General features: G+C 45.8%; 1 protein-coding gene across 6 annotated transcripts in view; it reads right to left on the reverse strand.

Moving 5' to 3' along the window:
- LOC147584477 (uncharacterized) overlaps positions 1 to 27,233 on the reverse strand; it is a 134,380-nt gene that overhangs the window by 92,783 nt on the left and 14,364 nt on the right. The window lies entirely within an intron of this gene.

Below are 27,233 nucleotides of genomic sequence, written 5' to 3' on the forward strand. Positions count from 1 at the left end.
GCCCAGGTCAAACACAGGCATCATGATTTCCACAGAGGGGCATTCTCCACTTGGGGCATTTCTTTCACACTGAGTCTATTAATGCTCCTATGCCAGCAGGAAACTCAGTGATCTTTCTACCTTGTCTCAAAGGCCTTTTATAAACAGTAAGTCATCCTTTCATGTATTTTTAGTCATATATCCATTCATCGGATATTTATTCGACACCAACTATATGCCAGGCACTGTTTTCAGGCCCTGGAGACAGAGCAGGAGACAAAACAGATAAAAACCCTGCCCTCAGAGAGCTTTCAGTCTACTAGGGGAGATCAACAACCAAAGAAAGAAAATATATATATATATATATATATATATATATATATATATATATATATATATAATATATAGTAGTCAGGAGAGGAAAGTGCTCTGGAGGAAGAATAGAGCAGAGAAGGGGAAGGGAGCTATGGAGCAGGTGGGAAAGTGCACCAAATTCTAAACAGTATGGCCAGGGAAGGTGAATTATGACCAAAGACCTGAAAGAAATGAGGGCAAGGACCCTGACATTTAATAGGAAAGAAGATTTCCAAGTGGAGGGAACAGCATGTACAAAAGTCCAGATGTGAGAGCCTGCCTGACATGGTACAGATCAGTGGGAAAGGGTGAGGTGGCCAGAGGAGAGTGAGCGAAGGGGAAGAAAGAGAATCAGAGAGGCAGCAAAGCTCTGAACATGTAGGGCACTAAAAGAAGGCCCTTGAATGACCTTGAGCTTTGACTCAGATGGGAGCCACTGGAGAGTTTACACAGAGAATTGCAATGATGTGACTCACATTTTAACAATGCCACTCTGGATGCTGTGTTGAGAATAAACTGGGCAGCACAGGTAGAACCAACCAGTTAGGAGGTTATTGCAGAAATTGTGGCAAGAGACACCGATAACTTGGACTAGAGAGGCAGCATGGAGGTATTCAGATATGATCAGATTCTATTGAGTAGAGCCAACAGGAATTGCTCATGGATTAGAAGTAGATTGGAAATAAAGAATTCAGATAGGGCTCTGAGATTTTTGGGCTGAGCAAATGGGAGTCCAGAATTGCCATTATCTGCCTTGCAGAAGCCTACTGATGGAGCACGTTTGGGGGAAGATAAGGAACTTGGTTTTGGACATGTTAAGTAGGAGATGCCTTTTAGACAGTTGGAGAGCCCTGTGGGCAGGTTGGATATATGAGTTCAGGGGAGAGATCCAGGCCCAAAATGAAGACTTGCAAATACTCATCACATAGCTCTTTAAAGCAATGACCCAGGATGAGATTACCAAGGGGGTGACTGTCAGTAGGGAAATGGTCAGTCTAAGGAATGAGTCCCATTCAATTATTCAGCAAAAAAGACTGAAAAGGAGTAGCAAGTACAGTAGGAGAGAAACCAGGAGAAAGGGTTTCAAGGAGGATGGAGCAATCCATTGTGATAGGTCAAGTCACAGAATTAATCCTTGGATTTAGCATCATAGGGTCACAGTTGATCTTGGTCGAGGGAAGATTCAGTGGAATGGTTTTGGGATGGGAACCTGACTGCAACAGGCTCAAAAGAGAAGAGCTGAAGTCATCAGCCTGAAGGACAGAGTGAGCTGGCAGCAGCAGGAGACTGGAAAGCAAAGGGGTAAGTGATGATCAGATAAATTGCTTCTACCTTCACTCCACTAGTTTATAAAATATAACGCACAAAGCCACACTCCCCCAACACGTGTCAGTGGCAGCCATGGTCACCAAGCTGAACCAGGTTCTCCAGGTCACTGAGCTTCCTCCAGTTCTGGCCCCGTGAGCCACCTATCTGCCTTTTTCCAAACTTACATGAAGTAGTTCCCATTTTCTCACTGTCACCTGTGGCTTTAAGATCAATGCCCACAGCTTGGGGCTGCTGAGTACGCCCTCTGCCACTTACAAACCAAGATCTCACTTGGGCCCCTGGTGCTGATGGGAAGTCAAAGGGAACAGGATAGGCAGCGTCCCTGGTCTCATGGAGCTTGCTTTGTGGTGGTGGAGATAATCACTCAAGAGACAGATGCACAGGCAGGTCATTTCAGATGTGGACAAATGCAATGAAGACAATAAAATGGGTGTGAGAGGGGGAGAAAGCATGGGAGGGGCCTCCTTCAGCCAGACTGTGTGGTCAGGCAGCCTCTCTGGGAGATGGCACCCAGCTAGTTCTCAAGCTGGCCCCTACCCCACTCTTCTTGGGCTTTCAGATCTCCCAGAGCTGGCTGGGGCCTGTGGTCATCTAAGCACAGGGCCAAAAGGAGACATTCTCTTTCTCTTCTCTAATATATACTGTGGGATTTTCGCTCCATGATTACAAAAGACATGCATTTTCACTGAAGGAATTGGAAAATATTGAAAAGAGGAAAAAAAAAATCACTTAGAATCCTACCACCCAGAGATAACTACTCTTCACACTTGGTATGCATCCTTATAGACAGTTTTCTATGCATACATACATATAGTGTTTAAAAATGAGATCAGGTTGTCCATTCTGTTCTGGGTACACTGTTTCAGTTATGAATTTTGACTAAAACTATTATAAGCACTCTTCTGATGTCATTTAATCTTCTACATGATGATTCTTAAAAATTTTTTAATGTTTATTTATTTTTGAGAGAGAGACAGAGAGACAGAGAGTGAGCAGGGGAGGGGCAGAGAGAGAGGGAGACACAGAATCTGAAGCAGGCTCCAGCCAGACTTGGGGGCTCAAGCTTGGGAACTGCTAGATCATGATTTTAGCCGAAGCAGATGCTCAACTGACTGAGCCATCCAGGAGACCCTACATGATGATTTTTAAAGGCTATACAGCATTCCATTGAATGCATACTTTTGCCATACTTTATTTAAACCCCAAACACCGGCCATTTAGATCATTTCCAAGTGACTGCTACTAGGAGTAAATGCTATAGTAAACAATCTTGCATCTTTTTTTTCCCTCCCTTAGTGGACTAGGTTTGCAAATCACTGATTATTTTCTTGGGTTAAAAGAAACCATCACTGGCCAGTGGGAGTGTCATGGGTCTCATGGCATCAGGAAGCAGCCTGAAGCTGAGGACAGTCGAAGGGCAGAGCTGAGCCAAGTACCAAGGAGCCAGAGCTCACTCAGATGCCAAAAGCTGATGCAATCCTCAGATATACCCTGGTCCTGAGTTTTCCTCCCTAGAGGGCCTGAACAATAGGAAAACAATAGGCCTCTCTTAAACCCAGTGCAAAACAGAGGGATTCCCCACCTGAGCCAAGAAGAGGGTGTCTCCTTCTGATGCAAGCATAAAGAGCACTCCCGCCTTCCCTTGAAATCCCCTTGGGGAAGCTCCCCTTTCCATCCCTCCCTGGGGAAAATATCCAAGAGATCAGGCATTCAGCCTTTCTTTGGGGGTCGGGGGGGGGGGGCTGCCAGGGAAGGCTTGGAACACAGAAGGTTCTACAGAAATGGCAGCTCCTCTCCTATCTCTGACCCAGCCTTGCTCCTGAACCCTTGAATTCCCCAGAAGGGCTGGCAGGGGCAGTCTATGCCCCGTATGAGAGGAGTGTCCTGAGGAGCAGTGAGTTGCGGGGGTAAGGTGGGAAAAGAACAAGCCCAGGAGGCCACCAGACCTGGGTTTGAATCCCAGCTCTGGCACATTCCAGTCTCATTTTGGGTAAGTGACTTTACCTATGGAATGCAAGCTCCATAAGTGGGGGACTTGAGTCTGTTTTGTGTACTGTTATATCTGCAACACAACTAGTGATGTTCAATAAATACTATGCCAAGGCAATGCATGATTCTTTTTTGTTGTTTAATTTGAGAAAAAGAGTGAGGCGAGGAGAGGGCAGAGCAAGACAAAGAGAGAATCTTAAGCAGGCTCCATGCTCAGCACAGAGGCTGATGCAGAGCTCCATCCCACAACCCTGGGATCATGACCTGAGCCAAAATCAAAGGTCGGATGCTCAACTGACTAAGCCACCCAGGGGCCCCAATGCATGATCCTTTCTAAGCCTCAGTTTGCTTATCTATAAAACCTATCTAATAGGGTTGTTGTGAGGACTAAATAAAACATGGGTAAAATAATGTAGTGTCTGGTATTCAACAAACACCAGTCCAAAGCTCTGGAAACTTGCTTCCATACCCCACATCCCATGGCATGGACAGGAAGCCCTGCCATTTCCCCTTACTAGATAAAATTAGCTTGCCTCCACTCTGCTCACTATTTGCTGCCCAGACAAGCCTCTGGTCTGGTACATATTGCACTGTGTGTGTCTGCTTGTCCAACTCCCTTGTTAGGGTTCAGGGCAGCTAAAAGGACAAAAATTTTGCTTCCGTATCCTCTGCGCCTCTGAATAATACTATGAAGTAAGCAAGGTTGTTATCACCATTCTACATTTAAAATAAAAATTTTTTTAATGTTTTTATTTATTTTTGAGACAGAGAGAGACAGGGCATGAGCAGGGGAGGGGCAGAGAGAGAGGGAGACACACAATTGGAAGCAGGCTCCAGGCTCTGAGCTGTCAGCATAGAGCTCGATGCAAGGCTCAAACTCGCAGAGTGTGAGATCTTGACCTGAGCCGAAGTCAGACGTCCAACCAACTGAGCTACCCAGGCACCCCCACCATTCTACATTTAAGGAAACTGAGGTTCAGAAAGATTAGGTGCTTTGCAGAGTAAGATCTAAATCTGGTTCTGATTTCCAGGTCCCTGCTCTCTTCTATGTGATTCTCTTGTAAATGGGAGTTGGGGATGGGGGTAGTGAGGAAGAAGCAAACCAGTTTCCATGTCCCTGAGGGAAAAGGCAGGCAGGACTCCAAGAAAAAGGAGGTACTTGGGAAATCAGCAGGGCACTGACATTCGTCTGAGCCCCATCTCATCTTCCTGTGGATAATCATGTGAGCTGCAGCTGCAACCCCCAAAGACCTGTGATTTCACTGGTCTGGGACAGGCTGATGAAAATGCAGGGGTTCCCAGGTTCCCTTTATCAATGTGGAACCCAGCCAGGAAGGGGGTTTGGGTTTCCTCAGCCCAGAGCTTGAGGGTCATGGCCCCCACAGCAGGGGGAGTGGCTGCAGGGCACCTGCTCAGAGCTACCCTATCCCCAGCTGTGGGGCGGGAAAGGCTCCCCACCGGACCAAATCTTGATTTACTCATCTCTGTGACCCCAGGATCCTGGTGAATGGTGACAGGCCCCAGCCTCCAATGCTGGCAAGTGAGGGAGAGGAAGTGGCTAGACCTAGGCCAGGGATGTGAAGGGGAGGAAACAAGAAACCAGGAAGAAGGGTTTTTAATACTGGGAATGGCCACTCTCTCTCTCTCTGTCTCCCTCCCCGTATTAAACTGTGTGTTTCTCGAGGGCAGGTCTGTGGCTGATTCATCTGTGTCTCTACCACACCCAGTAGATTGCTTTGCAGAGAGCTGGTAGTCACTTAATGTAATTTATTGGAGGTATAACTGGAAGCCAGTACCCAAGATGACAGATGGCATCTACTTTTCATGCTAGGGTCATCCAGGAAAGGGCCTGTCCGACTGGTCTGGTGTCCTGACAGGGACAACCCTGGGGAGGGTCAGGGACTCTTCACCTGAGGCATTAAGAGTTGACCTCCCTCCCCAAACTGCACCCAAGTGACTATCTCTCCCTTCTTCAGCCACAGAGAGACCTTTTGGGGGAAACCTCCAGGATCTAGGTATCTCTCTGGCAATAGAAATGGACTGGGTATGTGGTGTGACATCTTTGTCCTCGGGAATTTGGGAGGGCTGTGGGCCACAAGAAAGAAAAATCTAGAGCAAGTATCTCTTTATTGAGAGTAAAACTGATGCTTTTGCCTGAATGGTCAGATCAGCAGATTCTTTTTCCACCTGCCATTACCATAGCGTGCATGTACCAGATGGCTATACTCTTGCTGTTGCATGTTTGAAATGATGTCTTTTTGCATCCACATAGCCAAGAGACACATGAAAAGACGCTCAACATCCCCTATCATCAGGGAAATGCAAATGAAACTTACAATGAGATCTCACCCCACACCTGTCAGAATGGCTAAAATAAAAAACACAAGAAACAAGTGTTGGTGAGGATGTGGAAAAGGGGAATCCTCAGCCACTGTGGTTCCTCAAAAAGTTAGAGATAGAACTACCCTACTATCCAGTAATCACAGTACTGAGTATGTACCCCCAAAACACAAAAACACTAATTCAAAGGGACACATGCACCCCTATGTTTACAGGAGCATTATTTACAATAGCCAAATTATGGAAGCAGCCCAAGTGTCCACCAATAGATGAATAGGTAAAGATATGGTGCATATATATATGTATATGTATGTACGTATATGTATATGTATATGTATGTATTTATGCATATATGTATATATGTATATATGCATATATGTATATATGTATATACATATGTATACATATGTGTGTGTGTGTGTATATATATGTATACATATGTATATATATGTATATTATCCAGCCATACAAAAGAATGAAATCTGCCATTTGTGATGTCATGGATGGAGCCAAACAGTATCGTGCTAAGCAAAATAAGTCAGTCAGAGAAAGACAAAAAACATGATTTCACTCATATGTGGAATTTAAGAAACAATACAAACAAGCAAAGGGAACAAAAAAAGAGCAAGAGAGACAAACCAAGAAACAGACTCTTAACTCTAAAGAACAAAATAGTGGTTAACAGAGGGGAGGTGGGTGGGGGGATGGGTGAAATGCGTGATGGGGATAAAGGAGGGAACTCACTGTGATGAGGACTCGCGGAGTGATACACAAAAGTGTTGAATCACTATATTGTACACCTGAAACTAATATAATACCGTATGTTAAACATACTGGAATTAAATTTAAAAAATACAATTAAAAAATTGAAAATAAAATGATGCCTTTTTTCAATCCTTGTTTGCCCATCAGTGTAAACAGAATCTCCCTCTGTAGATGTGCTCTGCTCAGAGCTTGTAGATGGCCTCTACAAGGCCAAATGCGGTATGAATCTATTACACACAAATCTGTATAGCTTTAAGCTTCATGCTGAGGGTACCCACACCCTGAAACAGGGACATCCCAGAAACCGGTCATTACACATGTCCATCCATGTGGCTGGCCTTAAATTAAGCGTACAGAGTTACATCTAAATTCCTCAGCCTCCAGGTCACGGCCCACTATACCTGTTCACACCCCACTGCCATCTTTCCATTGGCTTAATACTGTGGCTCAGGTGTGGTGCAACTGGCTTGACCAGCTGGCTTTGCTTAAGTCAGTGGTTCTCAAAGTGTGGCTTCTAGACCAGCAGCATCCACATCACCTGGCACTTGTTAGAAATGCAAAGTCTCAGGCCCTGCCCCAGACCTGCTCAATCAGAGTCTTTGGGGTGGGGTCTAGCCACCTGGGATTTCACAAGGCCTCCAGGCAATTCTGACTCGCACTGAGGCTCAAGAACTACCTGGTTATGGGACTCCCTGAGCCTGGGCTGCCCTTCTCAGGCCTCTTCTGCCTCTTGTCATCTCAACCCACTTTTAAAGTTCAGCACAATACTATCCCTTTCAGGAAGCCCTCCTAGTCCCCCAGCACCTGTGAGTGTCTCTTCCCAAAACACACAGCTCCTCTGCCATTCCCCTCCTCATTCTCGTGAAAGGGCTTCAGTTTTGCTCCTCTTTACAGCAGGTGTTTTCTGCCTCATTTTACAGCAAATTGTGAGCATTTGTTAACTGCCTCCCAGATGGATTCCACTCTCATGCATACACAAACGTTACTCTGAAGGCACCTTTAGGAGTAAGGGCCTTACTTCACTCACCCTGTCAACAAACATCACATGAGAGCCGGCTATATGTGACAAGAACTGTGCCAGGCACTGGGGTTTCAGAGATAAAAAGTGTGGTCCTATCCTTCAGGAGGACCAAATCATATAATACACCCTTTTCTGATGTCTGGCTGATTTCGTTCAACATGCCTGTGAGATTCATCTATGTTGTTCTGTTTCATCATTGTTCTTTTTTTAAATTGCTCTGATGTGTTTCATTGTATGGGTATGACAAAATTTATTTCTCCATTCCATGACTGATGAAGATTTGCGCTGTTTCCACTTTGGGACTTCTGTGAATAAAAATACTACAGACACTGGTGGACACATGCATTCACTCCTCTTGAGTGTACACGCGAAGCAAAATCGATAGTTTATGAAATGGGTATAATCCCAGCTTTCGTAGGTACTGCTACACATTTTACCACATGATATTTCTGCCAGGAGTATATGAGGGTCTGCCAATATTTGGTATTATCAATCTTAAGTCTCAGTCCTTTGGGTCAGTATATAGCATATCTTATAAATTTTAATTTGCTTATTGACTATATACATATGCAGTTTTAAGATGTTGCTGATCCAGACTTTTGCCTATTTTGTCTTTTTCTGATTGACTTGCTGGAATTATTTTTACATTCTAAATATAAGTCCTCTGTCAGGTACATTACTGAAAATATCAGTCTGTGACATGCCTTTTCACTCTTTCACTGGTAATTTTTGATGAACAAAAGTTCATGAAAGGTCAATTTATCATACACTTCATCTATGACTAGCACTTCGTGTATCCTGTTTAAGAAATCTTTATTTTAATATCAAGAAATCCAGTGGACACAGAAATAATACCAACAATTACTAATACTAGAAAACACAAAGAAGTAATGGAGAAAGTCTGACTGTGAGTGTGGGAAAAACTGGTTCTGATCATGAGGGTATGCCCGCTTGAGTGTGACGTGCAAAGCCTGGGATTTGTTCTGGGACGGGATGGAGGTGAGAGGTGAGTCTCTGATCAGTTTAACAAACATGTGCTGGTGTCCAGTTTGGATGGGGTGCCATGCCAGGTGTTGCAGATGGCTCTGTGGGGCAGGGGGAACCTGGCTGACTGGCCCAAGAGAAGGACCACCTAATTTCATGTGTGTTAAACTGGACCCAATCCCCCAGTCCCTGCAGACTTCCCTTAATCCAGGCCCTGCTCCTCCTCCTCTGTGCCAGAGCTTGCAAAGATAGAAGTGTTGACACTTGTCCAGCTGGCTCAAGAAGGGGAAATTCTGCCTCCTTGAGTCACCACAGCATAAGGAGCTTCACATAACAGGCACGGGACTAAAATGATCACTATGCCTGTTTCGCTATGCTGCATCACTTCCAAAATCCCCTGTGATGCTTTCGAATGAAGTCTTGATCCAAAAACTTTCCCCATGTTTCCCCTAGTTTGAACAGAACAATACCCAGGGAATCACAAGCTGATTTGTAAAACTGACTTCCCCAAAGAAAATAAAACAGATCTCAGAGTCAAGGTTATAATATATAGTCTGGAGTGATCAAGCCCCCACTTCTGCTGGGGGGTGGCAGTAGAAGGTTAGTGTGGCCCCTGTCACCTTGTCAAGAGGACCCCAGCTCAACAGATGGACACAAGCCACCTTCTGTGACCTCTAGGAGAAAGCCAGCTCTAGAGTCCCTGGGACGGCTTTCTCCCCATCCAGCTCAATGGAGATATACTGCACACGGCCTTGGGAGCTGACAGAAGTGGTGCACAAGTCCCCAACACCATTGCTGACAGAAGCATACCTTCTCTCTAGGGCAGGGCAGGGACCACAGCTGGGTGACAGACATTCATTTCTAACTTGTCCACATTACTAGCCTTGGGGAAAACCACAGTGATCTCTAGCAGCACCCAGGTTCCTTGTTTGCACCTGTTCCCCACCCCTCCCCACCACCTCTTCCCATGTACCACCCTCTGACAAAACTCAGAACTCCAGAGCAGGGTCAATCAAGGGGTCCTTGAGATCCCCAAATGGTATGTAAAATTCTGGATGTTTGTACATCTATTTCCTTTAATTCTGGAAGGGCTGTGTGACCTCAAAAAGACTAAGAACCACTGGACCAGGACCTCTTTAAATAGAAAGCATTGGTTTAATAAAGCTAATTTGCATTAATGAGTTACGCATCTTTAGCTAACTGCACTTCCAAAATAACATCTTGGGAAGAAGAATACTTAAGTGAAAATATATTTCTAATGGCAAACGTGAGGTATAGTTAAAATTTGAGTGGGGGGAGGATGACAACGAAGCACGAGGACCTTCTTGCTTCCTTTAAGCCACTCCCACTGGTGCATACAACCAGTTTTTCTAGATACTTTTTTCTAGATACCAGTAGTCTAGATACTTTTCAGAGGCTACTGGAGTGAAGACAGGAGTTAGTGACTAGGATGTGTCCAAAGACACAAGCATTTCTCAGATGAAACCCAGCCCCTCAGATCTGAGAAACCCTTGAGGCCACTGAGGTTCCTAAGACCTTAACAAAGAAGAGAGGATTCCCACCATGACTTAGGGGCCCAGGAACCCTGTTTCTATCATCATACCAGATCTCAAGTGGGCAGAGTGGCCTGGAGCACATGTGCCCTCCTAAAAAGGCCATGTCCCCAGAAGCCCTATGTCTGCTGCATCCTGGGTCCTCACTCTCCGCTGGTGACAAGACAGAGCTGTCCTTATGAGGAACAATCTGAAGATCCGGCTCTTGCTCCTCTGGTCTCTCAATGAGCTTCCTGACGTAGCCAAGGCCCTGCCCCCACTATAGTCAGGAGGAAGTGATTCTGTAAGGTCTCCCAGGGACTCCCGGGGCTGGCTCAGACATCAGACTGTTAAATAAGTGGGATTTTTTTCAGTGTTTTCAGAAACTGTTGTTTAAAAAAATATATAACCATCCAAACCGTTTACGTAACCCTTGGGAAGTCTCCACAGATACGGCTCCTTCTTTGTAACTGTGGCCAGGACTTAAAAAATAAAGTAGAGGGGCTGTCAAAATCAGAGAGGCTGTCATGTTCTAGCTCTGTGCTTTTGTAACCTAGTTCAATATTTTACTCTACTTTGAGAAGTTTCTTTTCACGCACTTTCCCCCTTTTCTGTTTTGCTCTCCCTTCATTGTTGGCTGCTAGGCCCCGAACACCCCTGACAGTTACTGGGAACATCACAACCATTACCCTGGAGACCAGAATCTGCCCAGAACTCAGGTTTGTAGGGATGTTTAGAATGACTATACTGGAATTCATTTAAAAGCCTAGCAATATTCTATTCTCATAGATATTCCAGGCCTACATGCCTACATATTCAGGCTCTACATGGCTCCCTTCTCCCCTCCACACAGTTGCAGGGTCTGCTCTGTCTCTGGGTTGTCCTCTTGGAGGTGAGCGTCAGACCACTTGGTCCAACTCTCAGAGGTTCAGCTCTCTAGATTTGTGCCAACAGAATCTCTATGGTCCCTAAACCACAAATTCTGAATTATGATTCTAAGGGGGATGCAAAGCTGCTGGATGACAATCACAGTGTGAAGGTGATGGTCTGGGCTTCCTTCTGGAATCACCCTGGTGTCTACATTACTCAGGGCCAATCATCCAACTAGAATCTGACTTTTGTAGGAAAACATGCTCCCCCCCCCCTTTTTTTTAAAAAAAAAAAAAAAAGGCTATTCTTCTTTGGTTTAAAGCAGTGGTTTGGATCATAAACTTCACTGGTAAAAAAAGAATTTGATGAGAATTATGTGCCCACCAAATGCACAATTTGATACCACTTAGGAGAGAGGGTGGGTCCAACCCCAGAAGATAAGCCTGTGAACCCAGAGATAAGGACTTTGACCTTACAACTGGCCTCCTCACACTACAAAGCTCTAAGAATTCCCAACCACTGCCAAATCATCACCAACAGCCAAGGCCTCAGCCTAGAACCCTCCTTGCTGATACCTGCACTGAACACAGTAATAGAGAAGACAGAGGCGCATGGCCCTCGCCCTGATAAGAAAACTGTAGAGGGTGTCCTGAGGAGAAGCCCAGGGAAGAGTGGAGGGTGTGGCCACCCCAGCCACAGCCTCCTTCAGATAAGGGACAGTGGCCAAGGGACATCTAAAGTGTGTAGAGGGGTGCCTGGGTGGCGCAGTCGGTTAAGCGTCCAACTTCAGCCAGGTCACGATCTCGCGGTCCGTGAGTTTGAGCCCCGCGTCGGGCTCTGGGCTGATGGCTCAGAGCCTGGAGCCTGTTTCTGATTCTGTGTCTCCCTCTCTCTCTGACCCTCCCCCGTTCATGCTCTGTCTCTCTCTGTCCCAAAAATAAATAAACGTTGAAAAAAAATTTTAAAGTGTGTAGAGAGTCTGGGCCAGCAGTTCTTCCTCTGTTCTCTCCACCCACCCTCATCCCTGCCAAGCTCTGATGTTAGCCCAACTATGCCCACCCCAGAGATCCTTAGCCATTTCCCACAGGTCCCCTCCCAGAGGAGTTCTTTAATTTCTTCTTACACCCATAAGGAGAACGAGCGATGAAGAAATGCAAAATCCCAACTCCTAAAAATGTGGTTTAAAAAGGGAAGCCCCCCAAAAGTTCCCATCTGTCGACCGAGGCAATAAAATGATGACTTAAAAAATTTGGGGTCTTTCCAAGTCATGGAGGAATATATGAACAGAGGAAGATGTGCTCTAGTTTTGAAACTCTGGCTTGGTGCCACACTTAGGTGATACCCAATGACAGTAAACACCCTCTCCCCAAAACCCTCTGCCCACCTCACCCTGCCCATATGAAGCCCAGACAATTCAACATTTATTGACCACGGACTGTGTGCTTCCAACCCTTCCAGGCGGTGGAGTCCACAGCGTCGAGGTGCTTTGAGGGACAGGTCAATATTTCAGTCAATATTTGCTGTGTACCTACACTGTGGTGGGTTTTGAGGTTTGAGGGGGCAAGATTTTGAGAAAAGCGTGGCTAAGAATATGCCAGCTTGGGAAGTATTGACCTACAAATAGCACCACAGGTGCAAGGAACAATTGACTCTGCATGGGGCGATCAAGGAAGGTGACCCAGAGGGGTAACATTTAAGCTGGGCTTTGAAAACACATTTTGAGAGGTATAACTGGGGAGAAGTGGCATTCCAGGCAGAAAGAACAAGGTGAACAAAGGTCAGGGTTGGGGTGGGGAGTGGGAGGGTTATGGACAGCTGGTTGTGTGGTGTGTGGCAAGTAGTCAGGACAGTGGTGCCAGAGCAGGGGGTCTGGGGAGCAGGAAATAAAAGGCAGGCTGCAGTTCCTGGAGGGCATGGACAGAGTGGCAGCTTGCAACTTCAGGATCTGCCAAACCATTTGGGTCAAGGTCACATTTTCTCCTGGGAACCTCCCAGCCAATGGCAGATTAAGGCAGGGATGCTAGGACCTATTTCTACCCAGAGTGTGACTCACCTCATGGGCAATCATCTCTGCATTGGAACCATTCCCTGGGCTGGCTGAGACCTTCTCCACGCTGCAACACGGTTGGAGGATCTTCCCACCCACTTCTTCCTCAGGACCGAGACCCCCACCATAGTCAGACTGCCTCCTCCTGCCCCCTTCCCTTTCTCTTTCACAGATGTTACCTCCATAAGTCTCTTGCACTCCACGTGCCATCTGGGTGCGTGCCTCCCAGCGGGGACCCAAACAGACTGGAGAGGTCCCTGGATGGATGCTCAGTGTCTGGGCTCTGTCCTGTTGGCAGTGAGAAGCCATCGAGGCCTCCTCAACAGGGAGAGGTGCGATCACATCTGAATTTTGTGAAAGTGACCCAGCAGCAGAGTGAGGAACGAACCAGTGGGGAGGAGCGGGATGGTGAAATGACCGTTTAAAAGGACACGGCAGGGGCGCCTGGGTGGCTCAGTCGGTTAAGTGTCCGACTTCAGCTCAGGTCATGATTTTACGGTCCGTGAGTTCGAGCCCCGCATCGGGCTCTGGGCTGATGGCTCAGAGCCTGGAGCATGCTTCCGATTCTGTGTCTCCCTCTCTCTCTGCCCCTCCCCCGTTCATGCTCTGTCTCTCTCTGTCTCAAAAATAAATAAACGTTAAAAAAAATTTTAAAAATAAATAAATAAAAGGACAAGGCACTTATTAGTAAGAGGTTTTGGCAGCATGCACAATTTACTATGTAGGTACCCGTTTACTCAACAACCTCAATTTTAGAAGTCCTATAGGAACACTGGCACAAATGCGTAAAAATATAAAGACGAGGATGTTTATAGTAGCCTCGCATATCAGTCACATGACAGTGGAAAACTCCACATTCATCTGCAGGAGGGAAGATGCAAAAATGGTGCATTCATGCAGTGAAATAATACCATGCAGCCTTTGAAACATAGGTGGTATAGGTCTCTTTGTACCATCTCAGAAAGACATACACAGTATATCGCTATTTTAAAAAGCTAGTTGCCGAACACATATACAGCACAATCTAACATTCATGAACAAAACTGTGCCTATGTGTATCTTTTACGTTTGTTTGTATAAATAAGTCTGGAAGGAGCTACTTCAACTATTGATAGAGGTTACTTCTTGAGGTGGTAGAGATTTCACTTTTTATTATGTATTTTTTTTTAACTGAAGTAGAGTTGACAAACAATATTACATTAGTTTCAAGCGTACAACATAGTCATTCAAAAAATCTATATGTAATACTATGCTCACCACAAGTGTAGCTACCATCTGTCATCATACAAGGCTATATTTTGTGTTTTTATAAAGCAGTATTCATACAGAACTTCTGGCTTTTATTTTTATTTTGTTTGGGACTTTTTTGCATTTTCTAATTTTTTAGGTGATGAATATGTTTCATTTCTCTTATCAGAAAACAAAATTTTAATTAAAAAAACTCCACATCCACTTAGAAAAAGATATAAAAATTCTTCATATTACCTTTCCAGAGAAAAAATAATTAAAAAAAAAAATGGGACAGTTAGGAAATCTGTCAATGGCCTGGTCTAGGTAAATAGGAATTTGAGGTGAGCTGGAATAGCGCTGAACACAGGGTGGTGAAGACAGGAGTCCCAGAAGAAGCCAAGAGTGCTATCCTGGGTAGTGGGTGGAGAAATCAAAGAGGGGGGAGTGGGGGAAGGCGCAGGGGGAGTATGTGTGCTGAGTGTGCTGGCCTTCAGGAGGCTCAGGCCAGGACAGCTGGTGTACGTGAGAGGTGATATTGGCTCCAGTCCCACACCTCAGGAGGCCAGTTGGGGATCAAAATTGATGACCTACAGGAGATTCAAAACTCACCAACAGCACTCACCAATGGACAAAAATGCTAAATATAAACAGTGAACCATTAGGAAAAAAACCTAGAAAGATATTGGTGGATATTTATCTCATCTGAATGGAGAAGGACTTCAAATACAAAAGCAAATAGCATTTTAAAACTCTAGAAATTTTAACATTAAAAAAAAACCCAACTCCTCTGCTTTAAAAACAAAACTCATAAACAAAATCAAAAGGCAAGCAAAAATGGGGAGAATAATCACATTTACAGAGAAAATATTCTTCCTATGTAAAGAACACAGATAAGTAATGAAAAAACATGGTCCAGAATTAAAAAACAAAAAACAAAAAACACAGAGCACTTTGTGTTAGTTAGAATTTGGTGCAGTTACATATAACAGAAAACAACACTGGCTTAAACAAGATGGAGGTGATTTCTTTCTCATGTTAAAAAAAAAAAAAAAAAAAAAAAAAGCCCAGAGGTGTCAGTCCAGGGCCAGCATTGTGGTTCTAAGAGTCATTAGGGACCTATACTTTTTCTAGTTCATTCTACCCCAACCCTAGGGCACAGCTCTCATGGCCAATGTTGGTTGCTTGAACTCTAGTTATAGTGCTCTCATTTAAAAAAGTAGGCTGGGGAGGGGCGCCTGGGTGACTCAGTTAAGCATCCGACTTCAGCTCAGGTCATGATCTTGTGATTTGTGGGTTCAAGCCCTGCATCAGGCTCTGTGCTGACAGCTTGAAGCCTGGAGCCTGCTTTGGATTCTGTGTCTCCCTCTGCCCCTCCCCCTCTCCTTCCTCCTCCTCCTCCTCCTCCTCTTCCTCTTCCTCCTTCTTCTTCTTCTTCTCTCTCTCTCTCTCTCTCTCTCTCTCTCAAATAAATAAAACAAACAAAAATAAAGTAGGTTGGAGAAAGGGAGAATGAGTAGAAGGCCACATGCCTCTCCTTTTCAGGCAACTTCTTGGAAGTACCTCATGATACTCTCACTTACATCTCATTAGCCACAACCCAGTAACATGGCCATACCTAGCTGCAAGGAAGTCTGGGAAACATAATCATTTGGTTGGCCAGCAAAGGGCTCAGCTAACATCTGGGTTTGTTACTAAGAAAGGGGACAATGGATACTGGGAAGCAACTAGCAAGTTCTTGCATACATGTGAACGGAATTATCAAAATTAATACAAATGTAAAAGATTTTTAAAGGGTCAACCTTACTAATAATCAAATAAAATGTAAAGCAGCCCTGTTACGGTTTCCTCCAGCTATGATCTTGAAGGACTGGCCAGACAAGCAGGAGATGATGTCCTAATAACAACCTCCATATAGCTGTCCATGGAGAGAGTCCCAGGGTAAAGGCCCTTCCACCCGCTGAATGGCTCCTGGCGCTTCTCCCCAGGGTCTTCCTCCAACCTAAGTGATGTCAGATTCTGTAAATGCTAGGGAATGGACAAAATTCTTCACCCAGGGATTCTCTAACTAAACTATGGCTACAGTTAAATTTTAGGTGTTTTTGAAAGTTCCTTAAAAAGTAATATCCTCATGCAAACTGAATCAGCAGTTTCAGAACTAAAAAAACCTCTGCCCTGTGCTTGGGGTGTTACAAAGTAAGCATGAAAACTGACCACTGAAATAAAAACCAATGTCAGGCAGAATTAGGCAACCCCAAGTTAAGTCTTTTCGCAAATTCAGAAACTCTACTTCACCTCCGAAGGATCGTAATGTCAATGCTGCCATCCCTCAGAACACACAGAAGATATGGCAAGTGTGGAGTTTGAAGGCTTGTCAAGTTGTGAGGCCTATTTTTAATAGTTACTATGCCTTTCTCCATTGCAGACTGTCTCCAGGCCCTTCTCATTATTTACTAGAAAGCCTGTCTTTAGCACCCATTTCTAATTTTTGCTCTTCTTAAATGGTTGTGGATAGGGAAACAAAAGTAGTAACAGATATCTAGTGGAATCTGGGGAGATAGGTGGTCTTCTCTGCATGGGGAACAGTGGGATGTAATGACTAAACATACACATGCTCAGCCACAAGTATCAGGAACACTTGGATTTGAGTCTTAGTTCTACCCTCTGCCCCATAGGCCCTTGGACAAGTTATTAAACTTCTCTGAGCCTCACGTTCCCTGTCTTACAATGGGGTGAATACAGTGCTTACCTCCTAGAGTTTATCATACTGTCAGGGTCCTGCAGGAAACAGATGGCATTCTCAAACTGGAAGGGTTTAAGGAAACCAACAAGGAAGAGAGGGGTACTTTAGGGTTAGCAACAGTGGGGAGCTGTTACCACCTCCAGCCTGAAGGTGTGAAGGACGAGGGCAGGGAGCCCAGAGAAGGTGGCTGTCAGAATGGGTGAGTTAGGCTGTAATGACCTGGCGTGGAGCCAGGGGAATAAATTCTTTACCTAATTTTCCTGTGTCCACTGATCTCCACTGGCCAAAGTCCGAAGCCAGAGACAAGGTACGTGATGACGTACTGCATACAGGTCAGCCTCCTGGGGCACAAAGGAGGTGGAGGGGGTGGGGAGCAGATGTGATGGGGCACGTGGAAGAGCATTTGGGAAGGTTAAACAAAAACAGAATGTGATGAGCTTAGCACAGTGCTTGAACATAGTAAGTCCACAAATCCTCAATAAATATTGATTAATTTTAGACTTTGGTCTCTCTCCCTCTCACTCTCTTTCTGGCTACCTTTTTTATTTACTGCTTACTTCCTGGTTTTCAACAGGTTGAGATGAGTTCCAAGTAATCAAGTGCGGTTATCTATATTGGAGGGTTTTGAGAGAGTAATGAGTGTGTAAAAAAGATTACCAGGGACTCTGGGGGCTGGAAATGAGAGAGGGAAACAAAAGAAGGGGAGAAGGTAAGAGGCAAGGAGGAGAGAAAGCGTATGTTCCCTATCAGGCTGGAATAAACACAGCATTATTTTACTTTATGATCATACTATGCATTTATTGGGATGTGATAACAGTCTTGGCAATTTAACAGCCTATTGAGACTCACCAGAGAGCCTAGTGAGACTTGCAAAGAAGGTCTTCCTGCCCTAAACACAAACTTTTGTTCCTACTTCTAGATTAATAGATTTTATCTCAGGGCTCCCTTCCCTCTAAAAAACCAGCAGTCAGATGTGTTCACGTGGAGGGTTCAGGTGACTCTTCTATTCTGATTTGGGAAATGGCTGCTCCGAGTGAGTTGGTCCTCCCATGGGATGGCTCCCAGTGGGAAGGGAGGCCCGAGATTGGTCTGAGCTCGTGAACCTCAGCAGTCCTTTTCTCAAGCCTTTGCCCGGCACTCATTTGGTCCCCTGGGAACCTCTTAACTCCACAAGCCACTCTCAGATGTCTGGTGCAGGCTCTGGAGCATATTCTTCTCACATCTGCCTCCCCTCCCCTCCGAACCTTCGCACAGGTCGCTGTGCCTGGAACACACGCGTTCTCTTCTTTGCCTGGCTAACCTCATCCCCTCCACGACCCCTCAGGTGTCATCTCACCCAGGAAGCCTCACAGACAGTGTCTCCTCCCCTCAAGGCCCACAGGGATTGGGAAGCCCCTCCTTGGTTCTCTCCTCCACAGCACTTCCCACACAGCCTTGGTTTCTGGCCTCTCACAACAGATTCAACACCCTTGAGAAGGGACGCTGGCAGGTCCATTTTACTTTCACCATGTCCAGTAGAGTGCATGGCACACAGAGGACACTCAGTAAAGGTTTCCTGAATGGATGTTTAGGGCATGATTCAGAAAATAAGAAATGTTACAAATCCCAAAGCATCAAGTTAACTAAGCTGTGTGTTCTAGAACATCCTTCCTCTCCTACTGGCACCCTGGCTCTCCTGCCCCAACAGCTATCAGGACAGGAAATCTTGTGACTATTCACCTCCTCCAAACTCCCTCTTCTTTTTCAGGTATTCTCTTGAACACCACTTCCTCAGAGGCCATCCCTGACCACCCAGTGCAACATAGCTACTTGGTCACTTGGTTACATATTAGTGTACTTTAATTTGCTACACACCACTTAATCCTACTGTTAACATTTTATTTATGTGTTTAATTACCTCCTATCTTCACCACTAGAGTAAGCAAGCTCCGTTTGATCAGGGATAGGTGTTCACGGTTTTAAGCCCAGCATCTAGCACAGTGTGTGCCACACAGCGAAGTGTTCATTACATATTTGTTAAGTGAATGCATGCTACTGTTACTGTGTTCTGATTTAATTCTACGTGTGTCTTCTATCTTTGCTGTTGGATCAGATACTCCAGAGAAACTTAGAAGGGCCTCCTTTATGGTATTGGAAGTGGGGAGGGGAGCTCGGGTCTCTTCCCAGGCCAAGATGGGGTATGCTGCCTGCCTAGAGCTTCCACGATGCTGAGGATTCTCAGCCCAGTGTCTGCAGGTCCCAGATGCTGGAAATGCTCCTCTGGCTTTCTGTGAGAGCAGCTCCAGCTGCCCAGACGTACAGAGGAATGTGTCCAAGGCTCCTAGCTGGCCTGGCAGCTGGGTAGCAGGAAGCAGGCACAATGGCCACAGCACTGCGGATAGATGTCTTCCTTTCCCCATATGGCCACCCCCAGAGTGCACATCACTGTGTGGCTAGCTGCAGAAACCGGCCCTGCTTCATGGTGGCTGGGCAGTGTGGCTCTCTGGCTCTGCTGGGAAAGGGCTCTCTGGCCCTTTGAGAAGCTGGGGCCCTGAGCCCGCCCCTCCTATTCCTGCAGAAATTGCTCTGCCAGCTCAGTGGTGGGCCAGGCTTGGAGTCTCTCACCTGCCCCTGGGCCTTCCTTGAAGCCCTCTGGTTTACTGGAAATCATAAACTGTTAGAGACAGCCTTTATCACACCCTGAACAGTGCACTCTTAATATTTAACGCCAGAGGCTGAAACAACCAGGGACGCTGGCCTCCTGGTTACTCCCAGTGACTGATATTTGCACCTGGTAATTGAGGTCAGATTTGCTTCTCTTAAGTCACATGATTTGCCTCAAGGCAGGAAGGTGTCGGGGGGCCACTTGTTGCAAAGGGCCCAGGAGGTGATTATAGAAGCTGCAAAGGTTGTGCTTCTCAGGGAGCCAGACCTGGGAGCATGGAGCTGAGCCGGCAGCTGGTATATGACCCATGTGGGGCCTAAACCCCAACATTTCACTGAGAGCAAGCTTAGGATACCTTCTTCCCTCTAAAACACCTGCTGAATGGAGCCACTTTAAATCCTTCCTGGAATTGGGTGGGGCATTAATTAATTAACTAAAAAACTAATTAGATAGGTTGAATAGGCCACCTGGAAGATTCTGGTCACTTAAGGGTCTCCAAATCACAGTATAGGCCCCACCCTATCCAGACACCTAATCTTGCTCCAGGCTTTGCTTGACCTCAGGTATTTAATCTCCTGGTTGTCATGGAAGCTGCTCAGATAAACAGAAACATAGCCAACCCGGCCCCTCTATCAGCCTTGGATCCTTCTGAGAGCAGTGGAGCTCCCTGGTGGCCACTGGTGGCCCTGCCCGCTGGGCTGGAAGCAGCACTACACCCACTCACACGTGAGGTCTCTTTCACACGGTCTCCTGAGGCACACAGTGGATGCTCAATAAGTGCTCATTGCATGAAGGCACACCCGGGGGGTGTATGTTAGTTCTCAGGCCTCAAGGTCCCTAAAAAACCCCTCAGTGGCTGCTGTGGTCGGAGCTGATCCACCCACCCCAGTCACGTCAGGGACCGCAGGCCAGGCTGGATACAGCCACTCAGCTCCTCAAGCCATCCAGTTGGCCCACAGGCCACCTCTCTGCTCTCAGAGCCCAGTAGACACAAACCTGTGAGGAAGGAGCCAGCTGTGGTCTGGTGACTCAGTTGGAGGGAAGGCGGAGACGATGTCTGGTTACACCAGCACTGGATGCCACATACCACAGACACAGCAGCAGAAGGCCCCACCATCCACATACCAGTGGAACGTCACCCTTGCTGTCTGTGCCCAACCCAGGACTGAGCACACTCTCAAAGTGAGTCCCTAACTACTCCTGAGGATGTATGGATAGCCTGAAGGGGACACTGCAAGAGGACTGAGGACGAAGCCACTGTCCCTACAGACCCTAAAATGGCTTCCAGAACAGGATCTGCAGTGTCCTCAGAGAAGCTTCTAAGGTCAGGCAGATGTTCACCTCTGTGGCACACAGCTTCGTCCAGAGAGGGGGCTGGGGGACAGACCAGACTACGTGATCTCTCGAGGCCACCAAAGTCAACCACTGCCCTGTTAAGGGAGGCAGGCAGGGGTTGAGTGCAGGCTCTGGCATTGGGCCTGGGAAGCTGGGGTCTGCTGTACAAAAGCAGTGTAGCCTTGGGCATTCATTCAACCTCTGTCTCTTCATTTGGTTGTTACATGAATTAAAGAAGATAATATAAGTAAAACTTTATTAGAGTAAACCCTCAATATGTTTTAGCTATATAGTTATTTTTTTCATTCAAAAACACCAAACTAAAAAGAGAAGAAACTGTGAAAGATGACATGGCATTACACAGCAGCAGGAACCGAATGATCCACCCCAGATAACAGAAATGACTGCACATAACAATACAGCAAAGAGAGGTTTAAGCTCCTCGGCTCATTTTAAGCTCCTGAGTCATGGCAGATGCACAGCCTCTGTGAGGCTGAGCCACACGTGAAAGCTGTTTCCACCCACGTATTAGTGGAGCCCAGTGATGTGCTTAATAACAATAAGAATGATAAAAATAGCCACAACAGGCCATGCACATGCACGTTTGCATATGTTACTTTATTTCATACTGCATATGTGTGAGGTAGGTATTCTCATTCCCATTTTACAGATATAGAAACTGAGAACTAAAGGGGCTAAATAACTTTCCAAGCATGCCCCACCCATCCACCCCTGCACACAGAGAAGCAGAGCTGGGATTCAAATCCAGGCCTGACTGTGGACTTCTCCACTGCACTATCCCACCTGAAGCAAAATTCCAAGTGCTATCCACTTCCTGGGAAAACCCATCTGGGCAGTTCTTAACTCTCCCTTACCAGCAGTAAGGGCACCCCACTGTGTACCTAAGACCAATGGGAACAGTCCTCTGACCACAGGGTGACCAGGGAAGCTGCAAGGGACATCTGCTGCCCCTGCCCCAATGGCAAATGTCAGGTTTCTTTTTCCAAAGGGTTTTAAGGAGACTCCTCCCATACCCAGTTCCCAGGCTTAAGCCTGAGAGTCCTCCTACAGCAGTAAGGGCCCAGCTCTGCTCAAGGATGGAGAATTCTAGAGCACCCAGCTGCCATCTGCATGCCTAGCCCAGTGCCCACCCCAGGCCAGGCTTGGTCCCTGTGAAGCCCCAGGGGGGTCCGCAGGATCTGGCCAGCACCAGGCAAGGGTGGAGCAGAGGAGTACTGGAATCACACCGCCCCCAGGCCCACTATGCCTCTCAGAAAACAAAGAAGGAGGCCCCCAATCCTCTGCTCCCACAGGTGCCCGGGATTGAGAATCTTGTGTGTTGAGGAAGCCTTGCCCTCCAATCCCCGATAAAAGCCAACACCAGCTACCAGAGGATTAGCTCAGACACAATTACCCATGTGTATTAACATTTTCTCTTGGAGACCAAAATGAATCCCAAGGCCAGAGCACTGGCCTGGGACCCCATAAGCCCTGGCTCCTACTTCCAGCTTTGCCTCTAACTCTCTACATGACCTTAAGCAAGTCACTTAACCTCCCAGGTCTAAGGCTTTCCTTCCTGTTAAATGGGAATAATTACAGACAGTCATCATTGTAACCATCATTCCCTGAGGTTTTTCTCTGAGCCAGGCCCTGTGCCAGGAGCATCGTCACCTCTATCCCCGGAGTGCCCTCTAAGGTAGGTACTGTTTTCATTCCTGTTTTCAGACAAGGAAATTTTGGAGGAACCAGGGTCCACTGTTAATAAAGGTAGACGTGGGTCTCAGTATCATGTCTGTATATCTACTGTGACATAAAGAATTAATTCATAAAGATCAAGGACAGAAGTAAAAGTGTTTTGAAAGAAAAAAAGAAGAGGAGGGGTGCACTGCATAATAGAAATACAAATTGCAACCCCCTGGACATGATTTAAGGGATATTCCTAATCCATTTAAGAACCTTCTGTGAGATGTCTACAGAATCAGAGACCTCTAAGATGAGGAAAACCCTCAATAACTCCTTTTTTTCCTTTCTCTCTCCCATTGGACAGGAATGCTCTGCCTACTCAAATTCCATAGGTGAGACCAGAAGGATCAAGCAAAGGCAACCCAGGGACTCAGGTTGTTTTGTGTGTTGCCTTAAGGCGGCTCAGGACATCTTAGGTACTTAACTATTTGTTGCATAGTCTGAAGGAGTGAGCAAAGGAATGAATGGAAAACTTCAGTACAGACGGAGTCCTCTTGTTCTCCTGCCTGCGCTAAAGGATCAGGGCAGTGACAAGAGTCGACTTGTGCTGTGGCTGCAGCTGTGCTGACACCCTGCCCAGATCACAATCAGCCCTGCGGCTCCCATTTTGGAGGAAAGGCTTGCCCAGGGACCTGTAGCTCCAAAACTCCTCAGGCACTCTCTGCAGCTCTTGGAACGTGCCTGGACTGTTGCTGTGCAGACTATGGAGGCCTGGCTGGGTGCCTGCCCCTGCTTTCCCAGGGCTTCATAAAGGCTGGGAAGTGACTTACCCCAAATCTCCCATCTCCCCCTTATCGGTTCAGCCCAGGGAGTGACGCTGACAAACAAATGCAGTCATGTGTAGACTCCCAGGGTCACACAAGGGTGGAGCTGGCTGAAGCCTTGGTGATCTGAAGATTCAGGCCAGTGCACGCATATATATGTCTACCCTGGGCTCTGGGGGATCCAACCTCCACTAGCCATGTGACCTTGGAGAATTATTTGAAAAGAAAATATTTGAAAAGCACTGGTTTCCTCAGGTGTAAAATGGAAATAAAAGTCTCTCCTTTAAACAGTAAGCTTGTGTTCCTGTTCAAAAGTCTTTACTTCCTATTCTTTTTTTTTTTAAATACCTTTTAAAGTAATCTCTATACCCAACGTGGGGCTCAAACTCACAACTGCAAGATCAAGAGTTGCATGCTCCACTGACTCAGCCAAGCAGGCGCCCCCTTACTTCGTATTCTTTAGGGTTATTAAAGTCAAACTGCTTGGCTTGATAGTCAAATCCTACCATCACCCAAATCTTGTCAACTACCCTACTCATCATCACGCCTCCCAACTCCAGTTTGCTGTCATGTCTGTATGCCTACGACTATTACCCGCTTTCTTTCTCCCATTTGAGTTTACTAAAGTCTCAGGGGCAGGCCTCACAAAGCCTTCCCTCACTTGGGCTTCTCTGGCCATTCACAACTGGGCACTCAGAGGTGTTAGTACTGTATGTCAACAGGTAGGAACAAAGCTTTGACTCTCAAACCAGAAGGTGGGATCCTTGAGGGCTACCATCTCTTATATCTCTCCTGTCATGCATTGAATGATACATAAAAATTCCTGTTGACTCACCCGAAGTCAGAATTCAGTTAAAACACCCCCAAAGGAAGGAAAATAGAGATAAAGAAAGAAATTGGAGGCAAACTCAAATCACTCCTATTTCTGCAGGTATGGTTGGTGTGAAAAGAAAAACAATGCTCTCTAACTTCAACCGAGACATGAGAAGTAGAGGAACTCCCTAAAAACAATGCATAGAATAAATCACAAGGACTGGCCTCACTTAGAGATTTCAGGAAGGAAAACACAGTTAAACTGAAAACTGTTAAGTCCTGTTTAAAAAAACAAAACAAAACAAACATAATAACAAAAAACAGCCTGGAAATGTTTTTTAGTACTGCATCTATCAAAGTCCCTTAGGGGCTTGATTCGTCCTTTAGTACATTCTTCCTAACACCTGCTTTTACTAAAAACCAACAGCTCAACACCAGAGCTTTGTGAGTCAGAAGCAGAGTGAAACTGGACACAGAGGTTCTCAGCTGTGAAGCACGTCACCCAGTTAACAAGCAATAACCATACTAAGTATTACCAGTCAGTGCCCTGCAGCCATGAGGGTAGGCCAGGGGAAGCTGGGCCAAAGGCAGATGGGTGTCACACATCACCCAGATTCTCCTCCCACCTCGTTCCTCTCTCTGGTCCCGGCTTCCACCTCAACCACCCAGCAGCCAAACACACCCAGAAAAAAATCCTTGTACCACCTTCCACCCAGACTAATTCCACAACATTTCAAGTGAGACCTCAGGACCAATACATATTTCTTTCCTAATTTTTTTAAAGTTTATTTATTTATTCTGAGAGACGGGAGAGGGGAGGATGGGGAGGGACAGAGAGAGAGGGAGAGAGAGAATAGCAAGGAGGCTTCATGCCATCAGTGCAGAGCCTGATGAGGGGCCTGAACCCATGAACCATGAGATCATGATCTGAGTTGACATAAAGAGTCGATACTTAACCAACTGAGCCACCCAGGCGCCCCAGCCTATTTTTTTTTTAAACAAAAATAGTAAAACATAGAACTCAGAAAACTCAAGTGATATGGAGAATTAGATCTAGACACCTTTTGATTTTAACTTTGTGTTATATAGTTAATCTCTCTGAATGGAAATCTACATCTACACAAAACAATTGTCCCTTTAAGTTACAAACAACACTGACATAGTTCTATTCCTCTCTTAAATCTTTAAAAACTGGAATTGCTCATTACAACTTACAGTCATAAAACTTACAACTTACAATCATGGCCCCCACAAAAACCCACACTCCAAAATATTCATAGTGTTATAACAGCCAAAACTGAAATCAACCCAAATGTCCATCAAATGATGAATGAGAGCCCAAAGGCAGTATATCCACACAATGGAATATTACTTGGCAATGAAAAGGAATGGAGCACTGACACATGCTGTGACATGGTGCGAAGTGAAAGAAGCCAGACACAGATCACAGGTGGTGTGGCTCTATTTCTATAATGTCCAGTGTAGGATGTCTAGAAACAGAAAGTAGATGAGTGGCTGCCAGTGGCGTGGGGAAATCGGGAGAGTGGAGGTGGGTGACAATTTAGGGGTACACTTTTTTTTGGGGTAATGAAAATGTTATAAAATTGACTCTGGTGATGGATGCATAACTGTGAATATATTAAAAGCCATTCAATCATATATTTTTTTTGTTTATTTTTGAGAGAGAGAGAGAGAGAGAGAACACATGAGTGGGGGAGGGTCAGAGAGAGAGGGAGACAGAGGATCCAAGGCAGGCTCTGTCCTGACAGCAAAGAGCCCAATGAGGGGCTTGAACTCATGAGATCATGACCTGAGCTGAAGTCAGATGCTTAACTGACGGAGCCACCCAGGCGCCCCTTAATCATACATTTTAAATGGATGAATTGTATGGTGTGAGAACTATAGCTCAGTAAAGCTGTTTCAAAAAAAAAAAAAGTACAAGGAAAAAATATCTCACACAGGCTAGTGACTGTTGCTTGTGAAAGTGATTGGTGTCAATCTACTGGTTTGAAACATCCACAATGAATGTGTCCTCGAGGCTCTTTGTGCTGAGGGGCTAGAGAAGTGCCTCAAAGTAGCACTCAGGAAGATGCCCCTGGGACAAAGAACAGCTCTTCTTCCACTGGCCACAGTTTTAACTGCAGCATTTTAGAATGCTCCGATATCAGAAGCACTTATGAGTGGTCTGGCTTATAACATAACTGACATGGGCGACACTTCAGCTGTGGGTTGTACCAGTCATCAGAGGTAAGCTGAGACAGGGTCACACTCAGGGCGCTCAGGGTCGTCACCGTGTGCACCCTCAGATGGGTCACCAGACCTTCCACACACAGAGGAAGACTCTTCCCACTTGTCTGATTTATGGAGGTTCCAGACCCTTCAAATGATCCATAAAGCTACCTTGCGCCAAGTACACAAGGATATGCATAAGGCAAATAGTAACAAAGGCAAATTTTGCTAGTGTGTCAATAATTCAGGTTAAAAGAAATAAAGAAAAATAGGATTATGTGAAGTTAGGATGTAGATTTAAGAGAGTGAGGTTATTTAGGGACTCTAATTTTGTTTTCCATTACTTCTACTTTGTTCCTTTTTCTGGTCTACAAGCACAAATATGATTCATCCTCTACCCATAGGTGGCCAGCCTCATTTTCTGATAAGAGGCAAGAGTGACAGAGACCTTGGACTGCACACCCTGGCTTGCCACATATCACCTCTGTACATAATTTAATCTCTGGGCCCTGGTTCTGCATTTGT

Source organism: Puma concolor, chromosome A1 (assembly GCF_028749965.1).
Source record: "Puma concolor isolate L17-30 chromosome A1, mPumCon1.1.hap2, whole genome shotgun sequence".
Lineage (NCBI taxonomy): Eukaryota > Metazoa > Chordata > Mammalia > Carnivora > Felidae > Puma > Puma concolor.